General features: G+C 38.7%; 1 protein-coding gene across 1 annotated transcript in view; it reads left to right on the forward strand.

Annotated features, from left to right (window-relative positions):
• The first annotated feature begins 15,201 nt into the window (after window positions 1-15,201).
• LOC143035249 (influenza virus NS1A-binding protein-like) overlaps window positions 15,202-20,580 on the forward strand; it is a 35,215-nt gene continuing 29,836 nt past the window's right edge. The window contains exon 1 of the mRNA XM_076202048.1: window positions 15,202-15,895. The gene's annotated coding sequence lies outside the window, so the exon portion shown is untranslated. The remainder of the gene's footprint in view (window positions 15,896-20,580) is intronic.

Consider the following 20,580-nt stretch of genomic DNA (forward strand, 5'->3'; position numbering starts at 1 on the left):
AACAAAGATTGGCTCCATTTGGAACCGAGACCCGAGGCGTGCAATGTAGCTACTTCCGTGAGCGAAAAGACCACGTGCATCTGAGACACAGTATCTTCTATTAGGCTGATATAATACTGGTAAGGCATTCTTGAAAGGTGGACAAGTCAAAAGCACTAGAAGGCATTAGTTGACATGTTATAAAGTTACGAAATCCAACTCTTCTGAATAACGATGATAGCAAACCATATAGGTTCTTTATGTTCTTCACGTTCAGGCAGTGGGAAAAAAATGTTACTCATTATTATTATTATTATCATCATTGTTTTTATTATTATAATTATCATCAATATTATTGTTGTTATATTTTTGTAATTATTATTATCATTATTATTATTAATAATTATTATTATTATTATTAACATTTATTATCATTATTCTATCGTAATTGTTATTATTATTAGTAGCAGTAGTAGTATCATTATTATTATTTTTATAATTATTTTTATCTATTACCATTATTATTATAATAATTTTATTATCATTATTATCATGATTATTATTAATATTATTATTATCATTATTTTCATCATTTTTATTATTATTATTATCATCATTATTATTCATATCATTATTGTTGTTGTTGTTTTACTATTAGTACTATTCCTATTAACATTAATATTATCATCTATATCATTATCTTCATATTTATTACTATTATTGTCTTTGCTGTTATAATTATTACAATTATCATTATCAATGATATTACTACTGTCAATATTTGTCTTACCAGTTATCCCGAAAGCACACGCGGAGATGATTTTGCCATGATCTTTAGAAAACTTTTGGAACATCTTGAATGTGGGAACCACGCACGAATGATTCTTGTTTCACGTTTACCTCTCTACCAAGATACCTTTCATTTATTTTAAGAGAATCCAGAGAATAGATGTTTTGATTAATTATTTGCAGCATTTCCCTGTCGTTGTCAACGGTGTCATGATAAGTATTGTGATGACAGCGAGGGCAAGGGAACGTTATGAGAGTGTTGCTCCAAATGTAATTGGGAACACTGAAGTGACGTAGAAGATAGAGGCAGGCGCGGATATAAGGGGGGGGCCCAGGGGGCCCGGGCCCCCCCCCTTTTGGCTTTGGCCCGATTTCATTTCAGTTCACTATTTCATTTTTATAATCCATGTTTAATCCATGTTATAATCCATTTTTATTATCATTGTATCAGATGGTTATGCCCATTCATTTAGGTCAGTCCGCCAGTTATTAACAAATAAGAATCCCGTGAGTGGAGAAACGGTAATGCTAATGCTCGTTAAACAACCGAAAATTCTGCCGTCGGGCCCCCCCCAAACTTTGTTCCTAGATCCGCGCCTGGATAGAGGTAGTTGAATTAGCTGCGAATGAGACGGGCGAGGGTGCAAATAAAAAAAAGTGACAAGTGGCCGGTTGCCTGGTGCGGTTGACCTGGTTGAAATACCACGTGGTGAGCCACTTTGGTATCTTCAGACTCCCACGCTAAGCCACATTTCTTCCGTCGTGTCTTAAGTTTGATGCAGTACCGCCTGTCTTATGAATATATGTTGGGCATCGTCAATACAACACACCCGTTGCACCGACCGCTATCCTACATTTTTTCAGGTCTGTTATATATACAGTAATATCAGTCTACTGGGCATGTTACACCAGATTAACCACATTTACCACATCCTTCTTGAGCATTGCACCGTATCATAAGATATGTATTGAATAAAATATAAAATAAATTCTAAAAATTGACACAGAGAAAGATTGCAATGGGCTATGTTATTCAAATATATATAATGGGGAAAATATTTCTGGTGTGGATAGAACGAAAAGTTTGGCAGCCCCGAACCTTGGCAGGATTTCGTCGTTTCTCCGTTTTCTTCGAGTTTCCTTCACTTCACCACCACAACGATAAAATGCTGCAACATGTCCTTCATCATCTAAAAGGTCATTTCTTCGTAAAAAATGCAACTGCCTTCGTCTCGTCGCTGATCACGTTGTAAAATTCTTTAGCAAGCATCTTGAGCTGTTCTTTAGAAATTGAAATGTAAAGGAACAAGCAAAACCACAGATAGGAGCACATATTTGCTTTAAAATGGTATATGTTCTTATATATGTGATTTTCTTATAAATGTACATACATACATACATATACCAAGGCTTTTTCCCCCTTCCAAGGGAGGTAGCCAAAAAGGGAAAGGCATAAAAACACTCCCACCCATTTCATCCCTAAATACACTCCACACCCCTCCCACCCTTCCTCTCATCTGAGCACCTCCTGGATGACGGGTCATCCCTGCACCCTGCCCACCGCCCTGGGTCAGAAGCAGTGTCGCAAGACACAGTACATCCACAGCAAGGCCGCTTCATTTAATCGGCGACCCCCCCTCTCCGTCCCCCTTTGCATATAAATGTACCATGCATTAATTCTGTTGTGGGAGAGGCGACAGTTACTGGCGCTCCGTGGGATGGGTCAGTTGCTACCTGGGTCTACGTCTGTCTCTACTTTGCCTGCCATTAATCATATATATATATACATATATATATATATATATATATATATATATATATATATATATGTTGCTGTAGATAACATTTTAAATTATAGATCTACGTCTGTAACTATTTTGCCTGCCATTAATCATATATATTTATTTGTTGTAGATAATATTTTGAATTATAGATCTACGTCCGTCTCTACTTTGCCTGCCATTAATCCTATATACTTTTTGTTGTAGATAACATTTTGAATTATAGATCTACGTCCGTCTGTACTTTGTCTGCCATTAATCCTATAAGTTTTGTTGTAGATAACATTTTGAATTGTAGATCTACGTCTGTCTCTACTTTACCTGTCATTAATCATATATTGCTGTAGATAACATTTTGAATTGTAGATCTACGTCTGTCTACCTGCCGTTAATCATATATATATATATATATATATATATATATATATATATATATATGTATATATATATATATATATATATATATATATATATATATATATATGAGTGGAAGTGTGGTGAGGTAAACACCCGGAAGAGTTGGAATTTTTATTTCTAACGTTTCGTCCTGAAAAGACTTCCTCAGTGTACATAAACAAATAATTGACAGCTTATATATATATATATATATATATATATATATATATATATATATATATATATATATATATATATATATATATATATATATTGCTATACATAATATTTTGAATGGTAGATCACACACCAAAGTAACACTCATTTCCTTTACAGATCTGATAATTTTACATTGATTGGAATTTTTTCTGGTTATCATAGATCCGCACAGTAAGTTCTTGGATTTTCATTTTGCTACTGCTACGACTTCTACTGTAACAATTAGATATTTAAGACAGTCTTTGGCCAACTACGGTATTCCGGATGTTACAGTGCCAGATAATGCTCCTAATCTGGTTTCTAGTGAAATTGAGAAGTTTCTAAGAAAAGCGGCATTAGACATTTAACACCATCGCCTTATGATTCATCTTCGAATAGATTGTCAAAACGGGCAGTCGGAATATTTAAAGAGGGATTAGAAAAGCTTCGGAAGGGTGATATACATACTAAAGTACATAGATTCCTATATAATTACAGCAGAGCCATCAATTCTTCCACTGGTAAATCTCCGGCGGAGATAATGTTTGATCGAGTTTTCAAGGGTGCTGTAGAAGATTACAGTTCAGGACAGATCTTCCAATAGATTAAGCAATGAAGTGTATAAGCAGAAAGAGCAATTGTATGGTCTGGATGATGCAGTGTTTGTTCGCAATTTTGGTCAAGGTTCTCCGTAGGTGGGAGAAGGATGAAGTGCTTGGTTCAAGAAATTGTAACGTGAAGTTTCAAAGTATGGGAAATATTATCTGGAAAAGACATGCAGATCAGATTATGTCTAGATATATGGGTGATATTTTGGCAAACCTAAGAGTGAGGTATCAGTTCAAATGGCATCTCTATAGATAACTCCTCTTTTAGAGTAAATGTTTCTGGTGATCCAATGTAGGATTCACTGATGGAGATAATACTAATGTAGGACTTCCAAGAGAAGACCTTGTAAGTAATAACCAAAATTGTTCAGTGTAACCGAGAGAAGGCGTTCCAGTCGCATCTGTAGACCAGTTGATAGGCTGGACTTGTAGCTATAAGTTATGTGTTTATTAAAAGGGGAGAAACGTGTTTTGTAGCCCCACTGCGTCTGGGTAAGCTTGTTGTCGTGGTAGTTTGAGACTGTTTTGTTATTAGTTTGTTGCCCGACCGCACGGTCTGATTAAAGATAAGCTAAGGACTTAGTGAGTTTGATTTATACACTCTTGTTCGACCACTAGACTATGTCACTCGGGACAAGAGGTAACAACGTGCGCGACGTGAGTGGCGCGTCCGGAGACGGATCAGCGCAGTCTCTGAGCGGCGTCCTTGAACATGTTCATATGTCAACGGACGGAGAACCAGAAAGGTTATCTACCCCATCTCAGCGGTGGTTATCAAAGTCTCCCACGTCTTCTGCCGACTGGCAAGAATTGACACCCGTGTAGTGGATTACATATCATGAAATGTAATGAGATTGGAAAGAACGATCCGTGTTGCTACCTCTGTGGCCAGCCTATCGGCATTTTCGTTCCCTTGGATTCCCACACGTGCTGGGACGCAGCAAAACCCCACGTGATAGCCTCTACGCTGAAGTAAGTAGAGCCTCTTAAGAAGTGATAAAGCAAGAGGATCAAGGGTAGATGAACTAAAATGTTACACAGCAGAGAGAACACTACGAGTCTCTCTAACAATTGTAAAAGGTGAAATGGGAGGAGTAAAGATAATTCTTAAAGCTAAGACAATGGCAGATAGCTCTGCGGTAAAAACAGAAGCAACACTGGGGAGGATACTGCCTCGACAGAACAAAGGGAATATAACACCCTATCCGACGCCAGTATCAGAATTTGAACCCTCTGTAAAGTACTGAATGTGTGGAACAGTGCTCTACGAATAAGACATAGTATTCGTAAACTGATAATTATTTTTTTTCTTTATTAGAAGAGTCAGGGTTGCAGACGGAAACATTAGGGGAATTACCAGTAATCAACTCTAGAAAATCGATGGGGACATACAGTAGCTGAATGTACATTTAATGTCACCGTACCAGATGCAACCTCCAAACTGATTTCTTTAGGGAAACTTGAGCGGGATACACATAGTTGTGAGCGTAAATATTGAGAAAATGATGCACAAAAAATAAATAAATGAATAAAAAAAAATAAAAAAAAAACTGTCTCAGAAAGACGCTGAACTCGAGATCATCATCTGAACCATAAGGAGTGGCAACGTAAATCCAATGGAAGGACACCTGCATCCACCAACAAGCAAGGTATTGGGGGATGAGCGCAACGTGCCAGTTGTCAGGCGAGCTCCGGCATGGAGCACCGAGTTCAGCATACGAAGCCGACCCTCAGTACCGGATGAATAGGTTTCACAATCCTACCCTAGCTCAAGGTTCATATAGTATATGGACCTTGCCCCAGCTTCGAAAGAATAAGTGTTCGGTGCAAAATGTGGAGAGTCTGTCTGTCAGCGCCTCACGAGTCACGGGCCAAAATTCTGAGGCGTGACAGCGCCTTCATGCAAGTAGCCTTAATATAGCAAAGGTGAGGTACCCGGGTCAGGCATCTGTCAAATATTAGCTTCCCAAGAGGTATGGGCCAAAACTCTGAGGAGTAACACAGCCCTTATGCCAATAGCCTTAATATAACGAATATGGAGCACCCAAGCCAGGAGGCGACTGTCAAGTAGTCCCCGGAAGCGAGTTTCCTCCACACAAGATATTCTTTTTTCGTAGAAATATAGGTCTTGATCAAGTCAACACCACAGAGGCGGCAAAAGTGTATAGCCAAAGTCTTTGAAGCTAAGAGTTGTTCCCCCAATAAGAGATCCTATAACTGTTAACTACAATGTCCTTTCAATTGGTGGCATCCGCATTGCAGAGAAGATTAACAAATCATCGACATGTAAGCTACCACGAACTCCAACTAGAAGCACACCGATGACACTGTTGATAGTCACAGCGAAAAGTGTAACAAAGTATACCTCCTTGCGGCGCGGAAACTGAACACGAACAAGCTTAGTAGAAGCGTTCCATGGATACATGTAGTATGACTGAAAATGTAATTCCTATATACTAATCAAACTCTTGTTTTCTTATATCCTCCTAGATTATATAGGTTTTCCAACTCCGTGATTTCATGTTTGAGGTTAGGGTTTTTGTTTTCTTCGCGGTGTCTGTTAAGAATAAATATATCTATTCTTTCATGAATTTTGACCTTGACCTTCACCCTAACTTGTTTCCTTGACTTTCAATCATGAAACCGATGTCTCTAATGGATTCCCCACCCCCAAAAATCCCTTGAATGATGTATTGCAGATATTTTTGTGGCAAGTAGTTAATACATACATACACACACACACACACACACACACACACACACACACACACACACACACACACACACACACACACACACACACACACACACACACATATATATATATATATATATATATATATATATATATATATATATATATATGCTAATAAGAACACGGGTACGTGTGTTCACTTATGCAAAGTAGACCACTTGGAAAAAGAAACTAACGAAGCAGAGCGCTTTCGTATATTACATCTTCAGTGCAACAAGTACTTGTTGCACTGAAGATGTAATATACGACAGCGCTCTGCTTCGTTAGTTTCTTTTTCCAAGTGGTCTACTTTGCATATATATATATATATATATATATATATATATATATATATATATATATGTATATATACATATATATATATATATATATATATATATATATTCAATATGGCTGTTCATCCAGGATAGCGATTGGGCACACATACCAAGTTATTTCTTGAGGTTAAGTTAGTCTAGAAAAGTTGAGTTTTCCTTTTCTAGAGTGCATACATATCTATCTGACCTAATAGCTAGGTCTTCTATGTTTGGAGATCTCAATGCTAGAGTAGGGGATGATCCAATATTGTGGTAGGGAAATTTGGAGTGTCAAGTAAAAATTATAGTACAGAGTTGATTTAGGAGATGTATTTAGAGAGTTGGTGGTGGCAGTGTTTAAGAAGAAAGTCAAGCATAAATATACACGGGAAAGGGTGATGGATGGAAAGGTGATTGATAAGGCATTAATGAGCTATGTAGTGGTATCGAAAGGAAGGATAGGATTTTTGAATGCCCTTCTTATGGGGGGAGAGCTTAGGGGAGTGTAAGATAATATTTTGGTAGAAGAGAAGTTGAGAGTGGAGGATAGATGGAAAAAGAGGGAAAGAGCGAGAGCTAGAGAGGTGTTTCGAGTAAACAAATTGAATGAGGACGAAAAGGAGAAGGAACACCATGAGAAACTGAAATATGGGAGGCGTTGAATGATATAGCAGAGGTGGTAGTAGAAGAGGATTTTTTCCCAAGGAGGAAGTGACGACAATTTGTCTAAAGATGATATGTCAAACTAGGAGGATGGGGAGGGAATAGAGGGAAGGAAAGTGAGTGGTGGGATGATGAGATGAAGATGGTAGTAGAAGAGGAAAAGAGAGCATATGTAGATTGATTGCAAATTAGGGCTCAGGAAGCATTTATGAAGTACAAGGAAAAAAGAGGAGATGCAACATGTAAGATAAAGGAGATAAAATTGACAGATGTAAAATGTGGTAGGAGTATGGCAATTTTTTTTAAATAGATTTTTTAAAAGAGGTTAAGGGAGTGGATGGAGTAAGTCACATAGGGAGGAAAAAGTAAAAGATGCAGATGGACAGATATTTATGGCAGCGAAAGTGGTAAGGGGAAGATGGGAAGAGTATCTCAGAAAGCTGTTGAATGTGGAAAATAATTCGGAGAGAGGGACTGTGGTAGTGGGTGGAGCTAAGAAAATAACTGTCATGGGCGACGAAAATGAAAGAGATATAGGAAAGTATGAAGTACAAGGAGCTTCGAAAATTATAAGAGCTGGTAAGACACTTGGGTTAGACGGGTGTTTTGCGGGGTGTCTGAAAAGAGGAGATACGGATATAGTAGATTGGCTAGGGAGGTTGTTAAATGTGTGTCTTAGGGAGGGGAGGGTGCCAGAGGATTGGAAGAATGTCTGCATAGTTTCACTTTACAAAGGAAAAGGGGACCAATGTGACTGTAGTCGTTTTAAATGGGTCAGTTTGTTGAACGTAGTTGGAAAGGTTTATGGGACGTTTTTAATTCGGAGGATTAGGGGAATAACAAAGAGAATGATTGGTGAACAGTATGAATTTTGGAAAGAGGTTGCATGTTTTTTTTTTTTTTTTTTTTTTTTTTTTAAGGCAGATTTGCGAGTTTTCAGCAACAGGTATTTTTTGGGGGGTCCTTTATGAATTTGGGTAGACAGGAAGGCACTCTGGGAGGTGTTACAGATATATGGGATGGGGTAAAGCTGTTACGTGTAGTCAAGAGTTTTTATGAGAATAGCGCTTGTGTTAGGATTGGAAATGGAGAGAGTGGTTCGAAGTGAAGGTGAGGCTGCATCAGGGGTGTGTCATGTCGTCATGACTGCTCAGTGAGTACAAGGAAAGCGTAGTATGGGAGGTAAACGAGAGGGTGATGGGCAGAGGATCGGAGACGGTTTGAGATAGTGGAGGGAAGTGTGGTTTACTTCTCTCGGGCCGACTTTGGAGCCATCGTTGGTTTATTTAGGGTTGCAGGATCTATGCTGGGTCCTCGTCTCTGTGTTGCTGTTGTTTTCCTCACCTTCTTTGAATTTATTCACATCTTCCACATCATGGAATCTCACTTTTAGTAGGCCGTGCTGCGGCATTGAATAACTCGCCACCTCACATCTGTTCGCCTTTTAATTTCTTTCTTAATATATGTCTAGTGTTCTGGACAATGTTTTTGTTTTATTTTGTTTTGTTTTATCTTATTTTGTTATTATAATTTCTTTCTTGTAAAGAAATGTAAGTTTTGTATTATATTCTCTCGGTATCACTGTCTTAATCCTCCTCTTCTCATATTATCCTGTGTTGACCTTGAGAGAAGTATGTCTGTGTTGTCTTCCCTCTCTGTGAGGACACATAATATATCTTACTTAGGATGGTCTGGGCACATGGAAAGAATCAGTGAAGGAAGATTAGTAAAAGAAGTGTGGAAGGCAGAGGTGGATGGGGGTGAACTGGAGGGGACGACCGAGGATGAGATGGATGGATGGGGTAAAAGGGGCATTGAGAAAGAGAGGAATGTCCGTTGAGGAAGGAAGGGAGAAGACAGAAGATAGGAGAGAGTGGAGAATGGCTCTGTATGGATGATGCTGTGATGCATGGAAGGGAGTGAGTGGAGGATGGGGGAGTTAGGGAGTGGTTATGTGTGAATGATATTTTGACGCAACCCGAAGGGATTTTACCACGTCTTACAAAGGATTACAAAGGCGGAGCATGCCGACAAGAGACCTTTCTGCACTAGGGGACGGAGAGAGAGGGTCGTCGATTAAATGAAGCGGCCTTGCTGTGGATGTGCTGTGTCTTGCTGCATTGTTTCTGACCCAGGGCAATGGGCAAGATGCAGGGATGACCCGTCATCCAGGAGGAGCCAAGAAAAGAGGGAGGGAGGGAGGGGTGGTTGATGGGAGTGAAGTGGGTGGGAATGGAATGGGTGGGAGTGGAATTATTCCATCTGACGTTGGCCACCTCCCTTGTAAGGGGGAAAAAGCCCTTGGCATATGTATGTAGGTATCTTACTTGCATTTCAGCAAGCAACTCTTCCATCCATTCACGGACTTCTGAATGGGATTGATCGTGGTTTTTACTTTCCGTACAAGTGATGAATTTACAGTGCACCAGAAACAGACGGCAGCAGCCCAGTGTGCGACAGAAGTGCAACACAAGTCGCCACCGGGACGGAGCTCCGCCCCACACGTTCGCTCGGAAGCTCGGATGGACCTCATTTCAGTCAAATACAAAAATTTCTTCAAGTTGTGATTAAAAATGCAAATAGAAATACGTTTCAAGTTGTGGTTGAAAATACTAATCTATTCTGGTTTTGAAACTAAAAATACAAATAATTCTGAAATTGTGTAAACGTAACATACAAGTATTTTTTTTCGCAAAAGTTTACATATCAATCATAATTTCATTCTATCACCATTAATAACCATAAGGTTTCTGGGCCCAGTTTTGCTATGATAGGAATGTAAAAACTGCTAGTTTTGATAACTTTCTCAGAAAGTGCCACGTGACACGGCAGCGGACTCTAGGCAAACTGATTAAAATTTTTGAAGATTGGTATAGTGTCGTGGCGAAAAAAAAAAATCTTACGTTCAGCGTCTTTTCTCTCCCAACTGCGTTGCTGACATTTCACACCGTCTAATCCTATCTACTATATCTAAATCTAGCTATCTCATAATATTTGCATCTATTCAACTTCACTTCCACGCACCTTTCACCTCGCACCTTCATAATGCACTACACGCGCTCCCTCTGCCCCATGCCCCGCCCCCTCGCCCTCTGCGAGCTTCCCTATGCCTTCAGGCCAGGAGTACCAGCCCCGCGTACATTCACCAAACGCACTCGCGTACATTCACCAAATGCGCTCGCTTACATTCACCAAACGCGCCCGCGTACATTCATCCAACACATTCACACCACATATATCAGGACATCACTTCAGTAGGTTGACATCAAAAGACAGACCACCAACTTCTAGGCACGTTTCAAAATCAGCTTCACCACTGTAGCGTGGTTTGTCGATTGACTTGCCATCAATTGCCCAGGTGAAGCATGTAGAAAAAAAGGTACTCACGAGCGTAAATGTACTTTTGTCTCACGTTGGACGATTGACAGCATGATATCATTTTTAGATAACACGAACATGATAGATCAGTGAAGATACAGTACAAGGAAAAAGGCAAGGTAAGTTTGTATAGGGGAAGGTATACAGTGTAGTCGTAGCAGAAAGATCAAAGGGAAGGAAGGTGAACGAGTTTATATTTTCCCTGTGTTTTAAGAACTGTCGCTTCAATACTCGTGTGTGGGTGATGGGCTGGAGCGGAGTCATATATTACTATATATCTGGATGCATCACACGAGCAATCCCAGCCACGTATTCCAAAACTGCATGTATTCGATCACAGCCAATACCATATCTATCTGACATTTCTGCTAAATATAAGGACATACAAAGTTATATAAAAACCAGAAATAATGACTGCTGGCAGACTTGCCTTCGCCATTGTAAAACGCTGTGCTCCTTGTGTTTTAGAGATTAGAAGGTGACAGGTGAGGAGTATAAAGCCCCCGTCACACTACACGTCAAATCGTGGGGGAACTGGCCCCGGCTGTCCCCGCAACATATTCAAATTGAGGTGCGTCACTGTCCTCCCAGCAGTGGTGGATTGGTGAAGCGCAACAGAATATCCACCAAACCGCCTCACTCATCATATCTCAGAAGTCGCAACTCTAATGACGTCGTAAAGACGTTATTCAACTGATAAAATCGTGTAAAGATAACGTACGGCTGTGGCAAGTGAAACATCGCCTGCACAAAGATAGAAATGCCGGGGATGAGCTGAGTAGCGTGCGCCATTCACCCACGGTAATGAGTCACCGTTTGAAGACAAGACAGGTAAAAGCCTCGCACCTTTCACTCCCGCGTAAGGCCACCTTCATTTAAAAGATGCGTAGTGTGACGTGGCCTTTAGACAGATAGAACACAAAGTAATAAATGAATAAATAAATAGGTAAATAAATGCGGACCACCTCTGACATATGTAAAATTTGTTCCTAGGTGACTCCGTCCGTATGGGCGAAAACATAATTAATTATAGTGGATAAAACACAAAATTTGCATAAATATACTTCGATTGTAATATACATAATATGTCTATAATTTAATGCAAATACAATATATAAACTTAAGCTATGGTCATTTTAAATGTGATAAATTGGTAACCCAAATGGTCACCAAGATCTTTCCGCCAGATTGAGCCTTATGTGTTGGTCAGGTCGATAGAGGTAAGGTCATTCCCCCCTCCTCACATTGTATTGTCTCCCCCCTTCCCCCCTATGGTTGCCTCCTGATACATTTAAACACAACTCTGTATCTCTGTTATTAGTCTGAAGATGTAATATACGAAAGTACTTACTGTCTACAAGTTTCCCTGCTCCTGTGGTTATTTTGCATTTTTGTATCACGGTGATGTGATTGCTTGCATATATATATATATATATATATATATATATATATATATATAATATATATATATATATATATAAAAGCTTTTTGGTCATGGATTCATGCTGATTACATAATTTAGTTGTCCAATTTGACCCATTTATAACACAATAAATGTCTTTCCCATCATCTTTGTATCTCAAAATTATTAATCGTTTAATTTTTCCCTTGTGCAAGACTGTATGCCAATTTCAGCTACATACGTGCATGCAAGTTATGTATTTTTTATATAAGAGGGCTACTTAAAAAACACGTAATTTTCTCAATTATTGTCGGGGTAGCAAAGTCTACCCAAACATTTTCGTCATCTCTAATGGTTTAGTTCATGATCCTGAAGAATAGATTAGGGGACGTTCAGCGCATACAATACCCCCCCCCCAGCCAATAGATGATAGGCTTGGGTAGCCTATAAAACGCACATTTTGTGAGTCTGCACAGATTATGAATATTCATAACATATGCAGCACCAATAATGAATTTATTAATGGGCTCACAGGTAATGAATCCATTTGGCATGTACACATGAAGATTCGTAAAAAGGTTAGGTTAGGTAAGGTTAGATTAAGTTCATAATGTGTGCATATCTAATGGATTCATTATCTGTGCGCCCAATTGTGAATTCTTTATTGGTGCTACACAAAAATTAGAAATATGTGCAGATTCACAAAAATTGCATTGCAGCCAACACAAATGACATACCACATGCATAGGCATAGACCCTATACCTACGTGACATGAGGCAGAGACTGTCATGACTGGCTATTCCCTAGACCCCTCCCCCCACACACACCCAGCCCCCTGGTCCGGTCAGGGTGGGTGAGTAAGGTCATAGTTAAGCCTGTGGCCATACCACCAATTCATTGATTAGGTTAACACTAAGAATATGTGATGACCTAGTTTCGCCTTACGCCTAGCCTATACATAGACATACCAATCAGTATTTCCTGTTCTTCTTGTCCTGTACCCCTGGTTTTCCTCCTCCTAATCCTATTCCTCCCCTCTGTCTTCCCTACTACGGCCAGACTTTCAATTTTCATCATTATCGTCAAGAAGGTCAACTTCAGCATGTTCAGTCATTTCCTGATCCTCTTTTTACGTTTGGTGTCGTATTATGGGCTCAAGCATTTGTGGCTGGACGGATAATGAACGAACTCCACTGTCTTGATGCTTGATGTGACGATTCGATGCTGAGCTCAGTCTTGCATGACGCTCTGCTCAGCTGAAAACGATTATACTAGCAACCGAAATCCGCCCTCATTGACATGCTGTCCGTGTCATAGCACTCAGTGAACAAATATGCCTTTTGTTCCTTCTTGAAGGTTATGTAGTTCTCGGATATCCTTACGCGTTCGATTAATTTAACTCCTCTTCTTCGGATTCAATTAAATTCTGCAATATTTTTCAATAGAAATGGCGCAATAATCAATTCTAAGGCACTATTACCTAGATGCAATGTTTGACTACTATGACGTTCCGCCGATGCGTGATGAATTGGCAGCGCGTCTCGGTGATCGGAAATCTTCGAAAATCCGCTCTTATGAACACACATTTTAATCAAAATGTGACTACTATGATGGTGGAATCGACTGGGATAGTTTACAAAACAAATTCTAAAAGGGACTGGGTGGTTTAGAAAAAACATTTCGTCTATTGCATACCTTTAAGGTGACACCCCTTTTAGAAAATTGAATTTGGCTTCTTTTGAATGATTTTATGCAGCTCATGGGCGTAATTTATTTTCCATCAATCAAGACCACATACTATCCTCATCCAGTTGTACTCTACAGGATTGAGATAAATGTATTTTTGTCGATTCTGTTCTTAAGATATGACGCCTAAGAAGAGAAGTCATGTAGATGTAAAGGAGAAATTTTAGGAGGGCCTGAATTGAATTAATGTTTTCTATTTGTTTTACAACTTTGGAAGGTAACTCTAGCTGCTGCCAGGTCATTTTATTCAGCTAAGGGAAACCCCTTCCATTAAAGTCTTAAAGTGTTTGCTCGAATAAAATCTGTAGAGAATATCACAGTGGCGAAAGTATTACAGTCACTTACTTCGGAGTAAAAACATCTGGCGTTAATTGCCCATGAAAGTATTCAACCGTTAGATTATATCACCATGCCGGTGGCGATATTATTATAAAAATCCTGAAAATCACCAGGAAGTATATGATTTGGGACTTTTGTTACACCTCGTAACTACATCCACTCACACCGTGAGGAGGAATAAATTACGTAAGCTGCAAACAAGTGCAGAACAGAGGGAACACGGACGGGCAGTGTCAGTCACCGGTTAGCCGATAGATCTCAAAGCAGGACGGTACGAAGTCAAACGCACAACAACTACTCGTGTAATTATGCTGTATACTTAATTAAATTATTGGGCAAGCACTGAAAGGAGAATAGTGCAACTAGCACAGAATATAAACGAATGTAAATTCATTAATAGGGAATGGAGGAGAGTATGTTTTAACCCTTCTACCGCACCTTTGTTCTTTCAGTCGACTAATTGAGTTAATTGAAACATGCGCTGCAAAAAGGTAAGGAAATTTACAAGCGGGAGAGGAAAAACGAGAAGAGGATAAAGAGATAAGATATACTTTCATATTTGAGAGAACAACTACGAGAAGGGGATACGGAGACAAGAAAGACTGAATATATATTTTTTCTATATTTAAGAGAACAACATACCGTATACAAGCAAATCGATGAACGTGCACATAATGTAGAAAGAAGGTAGTAAAATGGAAAGAAATGAGAGACTGGGATGAATACTGGTGTAAGCAGAACCACCTTAAAAGAGAATAGAAACAGGATGAAGTAGAGGCAATGGGGTTGTTCTCCAGGGGGTGGCGGGCAGGTTGGCGAGGTAGGTAGAGCGGGAGTGGGTGGTGCGGCCATTGCGTCGCGCCTTGCCTCGACGACCAACCTCCCCCTTTATTGATCCACGAACCGTCAGGGAAGCACAGAGACGTCAGGAGTAGCAGCTTTGGACACCCTTCTGCTTCGCACCTGTAGTCCCCCTTGCTCTCTCCCGTTGGGTTATTTGTTTCAGTGACACCAATAACCAGTCCACACGCCACAGACAGGCGGTGTCGATGGTGAAATTTGAACAATTGCGGTGAGAGGTAGGCAGGTCGAGCAGACAGGCCACCGGGCCAGCTCGAAAAGGTTGTAGTGCAGCCTACAACAACGCATTCTTACGTACGGCTGTGTTGTGTTAAATCTACCCATCATCGGGACAATACCTCATCCTGTGGTAGTATCTCGGCCACGAAAACCTAATTCCTGCTGACAATTGGCGAAGTTAGTTAATATAGTGAAGGAGTGATCAAAAGGCGAAAGCGAGAGGGCCGATAAAGACAAGTGCATACTGGTAGAAATTTGAAGTCGACCCACGTCTCTAAGTGTGGCAGGACTAGAAGTGTCCGGCACGCTGGCTCTCTCCCTTTCCTTCGTTCGGACAAACATGGGTAAATTCCCGGTAGTTCTCTAGCAATAGTGATCCAACGGCCACGGCGGCTGTACACTAATCCCTGTCGGATTCACATTTACCGGAGGAGGTGACGGAGATCAGAGGTGGATTAGATTATCTGCATTGGTACTGAAAAAGGTTCGTACATTTATTTCTTTACCACTGCACGTTTATGTTCTTGCTTATTTTGGCGGTGTACCGATATATTAGCCTCTTAGCAAAATAACTTATTTTAGAGAACTAGTGCTAGTTTCCTCTTGGGGTTTAAGTCTCAGAACTAGATATGTTTAATGTTTTTAAACGCCTGTACTTGTTCTGGCATTAATACTGATGTATGCATAGAATTGTATATTAAAGTAGCCGAATAACCTAATTAGGTGAATTAAGATTAGATGTGCAAATTCCATATAAATGCAATTTTTTCTATGGTTAAGAATGTAATTTTGCGTGTCAATGCAGCATCTCGTCATTTTCATTTGCAGTATGAAATATTGAACAAAAGTCTATGGATGTGGGATACGCAAGTTTTGTAATAAATTAGGGTGCTTGTTGCTGAGCCCGAAACCGGCTCCTCATTGTCATTCTGGACAAGCGGCAATCTCGTGCCGAGGCGAACGTACAACAACAGGATGATATTTCAAAATTCAAAGCCAGACTGCACTCTTTTAAGTATGGAAGCCCCTTTCAGCAACATTGCTCACAATCTCTTCCGTGTATGGCAAATAATTGTGCATTGAAACTAATAACTTTAGGTGACATATTGCTTATGGTGCTTTTTTGTGTTTAGCATGTAAAGGGAGAATTTTTTTGCAATATTGTTTGCTTCATCGACACTGGAAAACTGCTCAAGTTATGGTAGTTCATTGATGAATCAAACTGCGTAGATGCTACGTACGTCCAAGCGATAGTATTATTTGGTGCGGTTTTGATTGTAATGTTCATTATAGAAAGTTTGTTTGCTTCAGTCAGTTACTAGGAGATAATTTGAAATTGACATAAATTTATCAGTGAATTCATGGGTGCGGTTAATTCGCACTGCGATTATTACATTAGTGACAGTTTCCATTGTTTAATTTAATGTGGATTTCACATCTATTTTCGTTGTAGTAATAGTCCTAGTTTGTTGCATTACTAATTATTAGGTAAGAGCCTCTGCATTCATAGGTACTTGCCAATGTACAAATCTAATGTTACATAAAAGGGCTATTTCCTGTGTTTACTTGCGTTGTAAGGGGTCCTTGTACCATTGCCTGGTAACAGTTGGAATTGACTGTTATCAAAACCTCTTGTCATAATTATTTTGCGATTGCCCCCACAAATTTCCTGTTGTGAATGATTGTTCATTTATGAAATGTCAATTATGAAGACTGTCGTGGATGAAAGTTAAAGTATTTTAGATCGACATTACCAAGACGGGATGTGAAGTTACTGGCTGGTATTGTCAAAGAGGGTCGGTGAATGTTATGTCATCTTTTTAGTATATGATGTAAGTTGATCGCACTAAGTGGAAGGGACTTCACCGTGTATCGTCGACAAGGCGACCATTTTGTTTCACGTGCTTTCATGCAAAACAAATGGCTCGGACCCAAAGATGAACATTGTCAATAAGTCGTTGCCCTAACTAGTCAGATCATTTGTACTAATGAAACATGACCAGGTCATTTTCTTTGATAACATCGCCAAAATTAAATAGTTTATCATAAATGCCTTGCCCGTGTACAGTACACTTATACTGTACAGTAGCATTATACAGTTTTTCTACGTAGCTATGCGCGCCATTGCTGGGAACAAGAAGAATGGTTACATGTTTATAGAAAATTAAACAAAACGCGAGGAGTGATTGCAGGTGTGATATGCTGTGTTAAGAGGAATTATTGTGAGGATGGTGAACAGAGAATTAAATTACCCAACAGCCTTTGATAATTGTTAAATTAAAGTAATAAAGAATGCCAATGCATGTGGTAACCAGACATTAGAGACTACCCAGACATTTTGTGAATGCGTTACTGGTGTGTGTGTGGGGGGGGGGCATTTTAGTGATCCCTCACAAATGACCGTCAGCTATGGATTGAATTAAATACCAATGTATGTTTTGTTGATTTACTGTAATTGTATTATGGGTTAGATCAAAGGAACAAACAAATTATGTAAATTCACAAATGTCTGCAAGTTTTGCTTTATATTTTTTCTATCTACAATGTCTGAAATGGCGCGTAGTATTTTGATTAATGAAAATAAGCATTAGCACAGATTAATTTGAGTTTTATATGATAAACCTTTGTCGGCATTGTAATAGGATATTGACATGTCTAAATATTTCACAAGTTAGTGAAACCTTGTAATAACTATTCAGTTCATATGTGGACAGCCAATTGATGCACAATTCCTACATACACCCTGCTTCACGTTTCCCTCAATCATAATAATTTCATTGAACAATTTTATTTTTTGATAACCAGTAATATATTCTGTGCATTAAACTATATTTATAATGCAAAACGGTAATGTGGCCCAAACATGCAGTACCTCGAGTGGGCCCGGTGTTAATGCATTAATATCAGTGTGCTTAGTCTGTAACAAAGTGTTATCTTGTACCACAGGGAAGGAAAAATAACACGAAGAAATCATCTCTAGACCAATTTGTGAAGAAATCTAAGGTAAATCAGTTGGACAGTTTAAGAAAGGGAAAATGAATTGAAGATTGATGTTACAGCTGCAAAGAATGTTCTTGGTTAGTCAAATAATTCCTAATCATGTCTGCATGACAGTGAATAATCACTGAACAAGATAATTGGAAAATCGTGGATAATCATAATAGCTAATAAGAAAATACTTGAAAATGCCAAATGATCATGTGTGCACATGAAGTGCATAAGTAATAAAAATTGTCAGAAATAAAAGTAAATAAAACGAAAAATTAAAACCCAGGCAATAGAAGAAATCCTAAATAAAACGGTGATTAAGAGGTGAAAAAAAAAGTAAGAGAAAGTATTGAAGGTTATTTGAAATGATTACAGAATTTGGTGTAAGTTGTAGGCTGTTTAGGAAACCAAATCAGTAGTGGTATACTGTGTAGTAATAAAAGATATCAGTGCAAGGACTGCTCAAGAATATTAGATAAAAAGTAATAACACAGTATAATAAATGCAGTGAATATTCTATAAGGAAAAGCATTAAGCCATTATATATCTTGTTCAACTTGATAGATGAGTTAAGTATCATTAGAACCTTTTCATTTTTTTTCCCATGCTTTTCACTTATGGTGAAATTAGATTGTAAGATTGATATTAGCTGTTGAACAAGTTGTACATGGTCAAGTAAATGAAAAGACAGAACAAAATAAACGTTGTAGACAATGGATTGCAAGTTGAAAAGTATACAAAGAATGTGTTGATATTAAAACTAACAAAAATGGGTAGTAAGGAAGTAGTGATTGTGAAGAATCGTTAAGATAGAGTATTGGCCAATCAAAAATTGAATAATACCAGACAAATTTATAATAAAGAACAGATTCTTAATGGCAAAAGAAAGAAAAAGAAAATATGACGAATTTCAACATATGATTCCAGATAAAAGAGGAGCCTTAGAACCCCATCAACTTGTAATACCAAAACATTTCCTCCTACAAAAATAGACAAAGAAGTGCTGTGGGGGGGATTTTAAGCCAAGGAACTAGAATGTTATAGATTTGACCATATTTAACCAAGAACATCATCCCTGATCATAAAGAATAATTTGGTACATAATAAGAAATTAAATGCAGCATGTACATGCTCTTGTAACAAAGTGTACATGATAGTGACAAGTACAGAGGATGTAGCCTACTATACAAAGATTAGCATTCCATATGCAATAATTAAGCTCTAAAATCCTATTGGAAAAAATGTTTAAGACCAATCTGTTCTTGGCCAAAGAAAGTGATGATGATAATATGGTTTAAGTACAAACCCCTATTGGAAGGCTAGGATGGTGCACCTCACAGACAGCTTTGTAGCATGGAATTTAATGAACCATGCCATTGGTTCAACTTCACCATTGGCAAAAATTGAACCACCATCCCCTCGACCTTTGCCGCGAGTAATGACTCCCTAACCCACTCAGCCAGTGAGCTTCCAAAGAAAGTAATCAAACAACTGGAATTTTTGGAAGCAGTATTTATTAAAAATTGTCTCCTTGCCATAACTGTCCAACAAAATGTGCAGTACATGAGAATTATTTGGAACATCTCAAGACTTTTCCTAAGGTCATTAGTTGTATATATAATTTTACTTAGATAAATCAATCGCTACATGAAGATGACTAAAGTATAGGTGTAACTTTGTAAGTAATGACTTTTATTTACATATTTGTCCCTTACAATGGAATCTTTTGATAATTTTTTTCTCAACTTTGAAGACAGGAAGTCAGCTAGGCAAATAGAAAATATTTGGTTAATACAGATATCCAAATTTGCTATCTTGTTGAAATAACAATGTCTCGAAGAAAATCTGGTCCCCAAGTTCTCCATATATATGTAGTGCGTGTGTTTATATAATACACACACATGCAAAAACCATACACAAATTCAAGAGGAAACTAGACACTGAGATACAAAGACAGGACATGAATATATCTCCCCTTCTAGATAGAACTAGGTAAATACATGCACAAAGCCCTTGCACCTAAGTGCTGCCCCACTTCTCATTTCCACCTTCCCTTACTTCTCATTATAGCTATTGGCTTGCAGAAAAAATTGAACATACTTGAAAAATGTTATGTAATGTCCTTATTGCAAAAAAGGATAAGGAAACCTATTTCATGTTTTGATTCTAAAGCAAAATTTG

The sequence above is a fragment of the Oratosquilla oratoria genome, chromosome 18 (genome assembly GCF_046742065.1).
Source record: "Oratosquilla oratoria isolate Oo_2021 chromosome 18, ASM4674206v1, whole genome shotgun sequence".
Lineage (NCBI taxonomy): Eukaryota > Metazoa > Arthropoda > Malacostraca > Stomatopoda > Squillidae > Oratosquilla > Oratosquilla oratoria.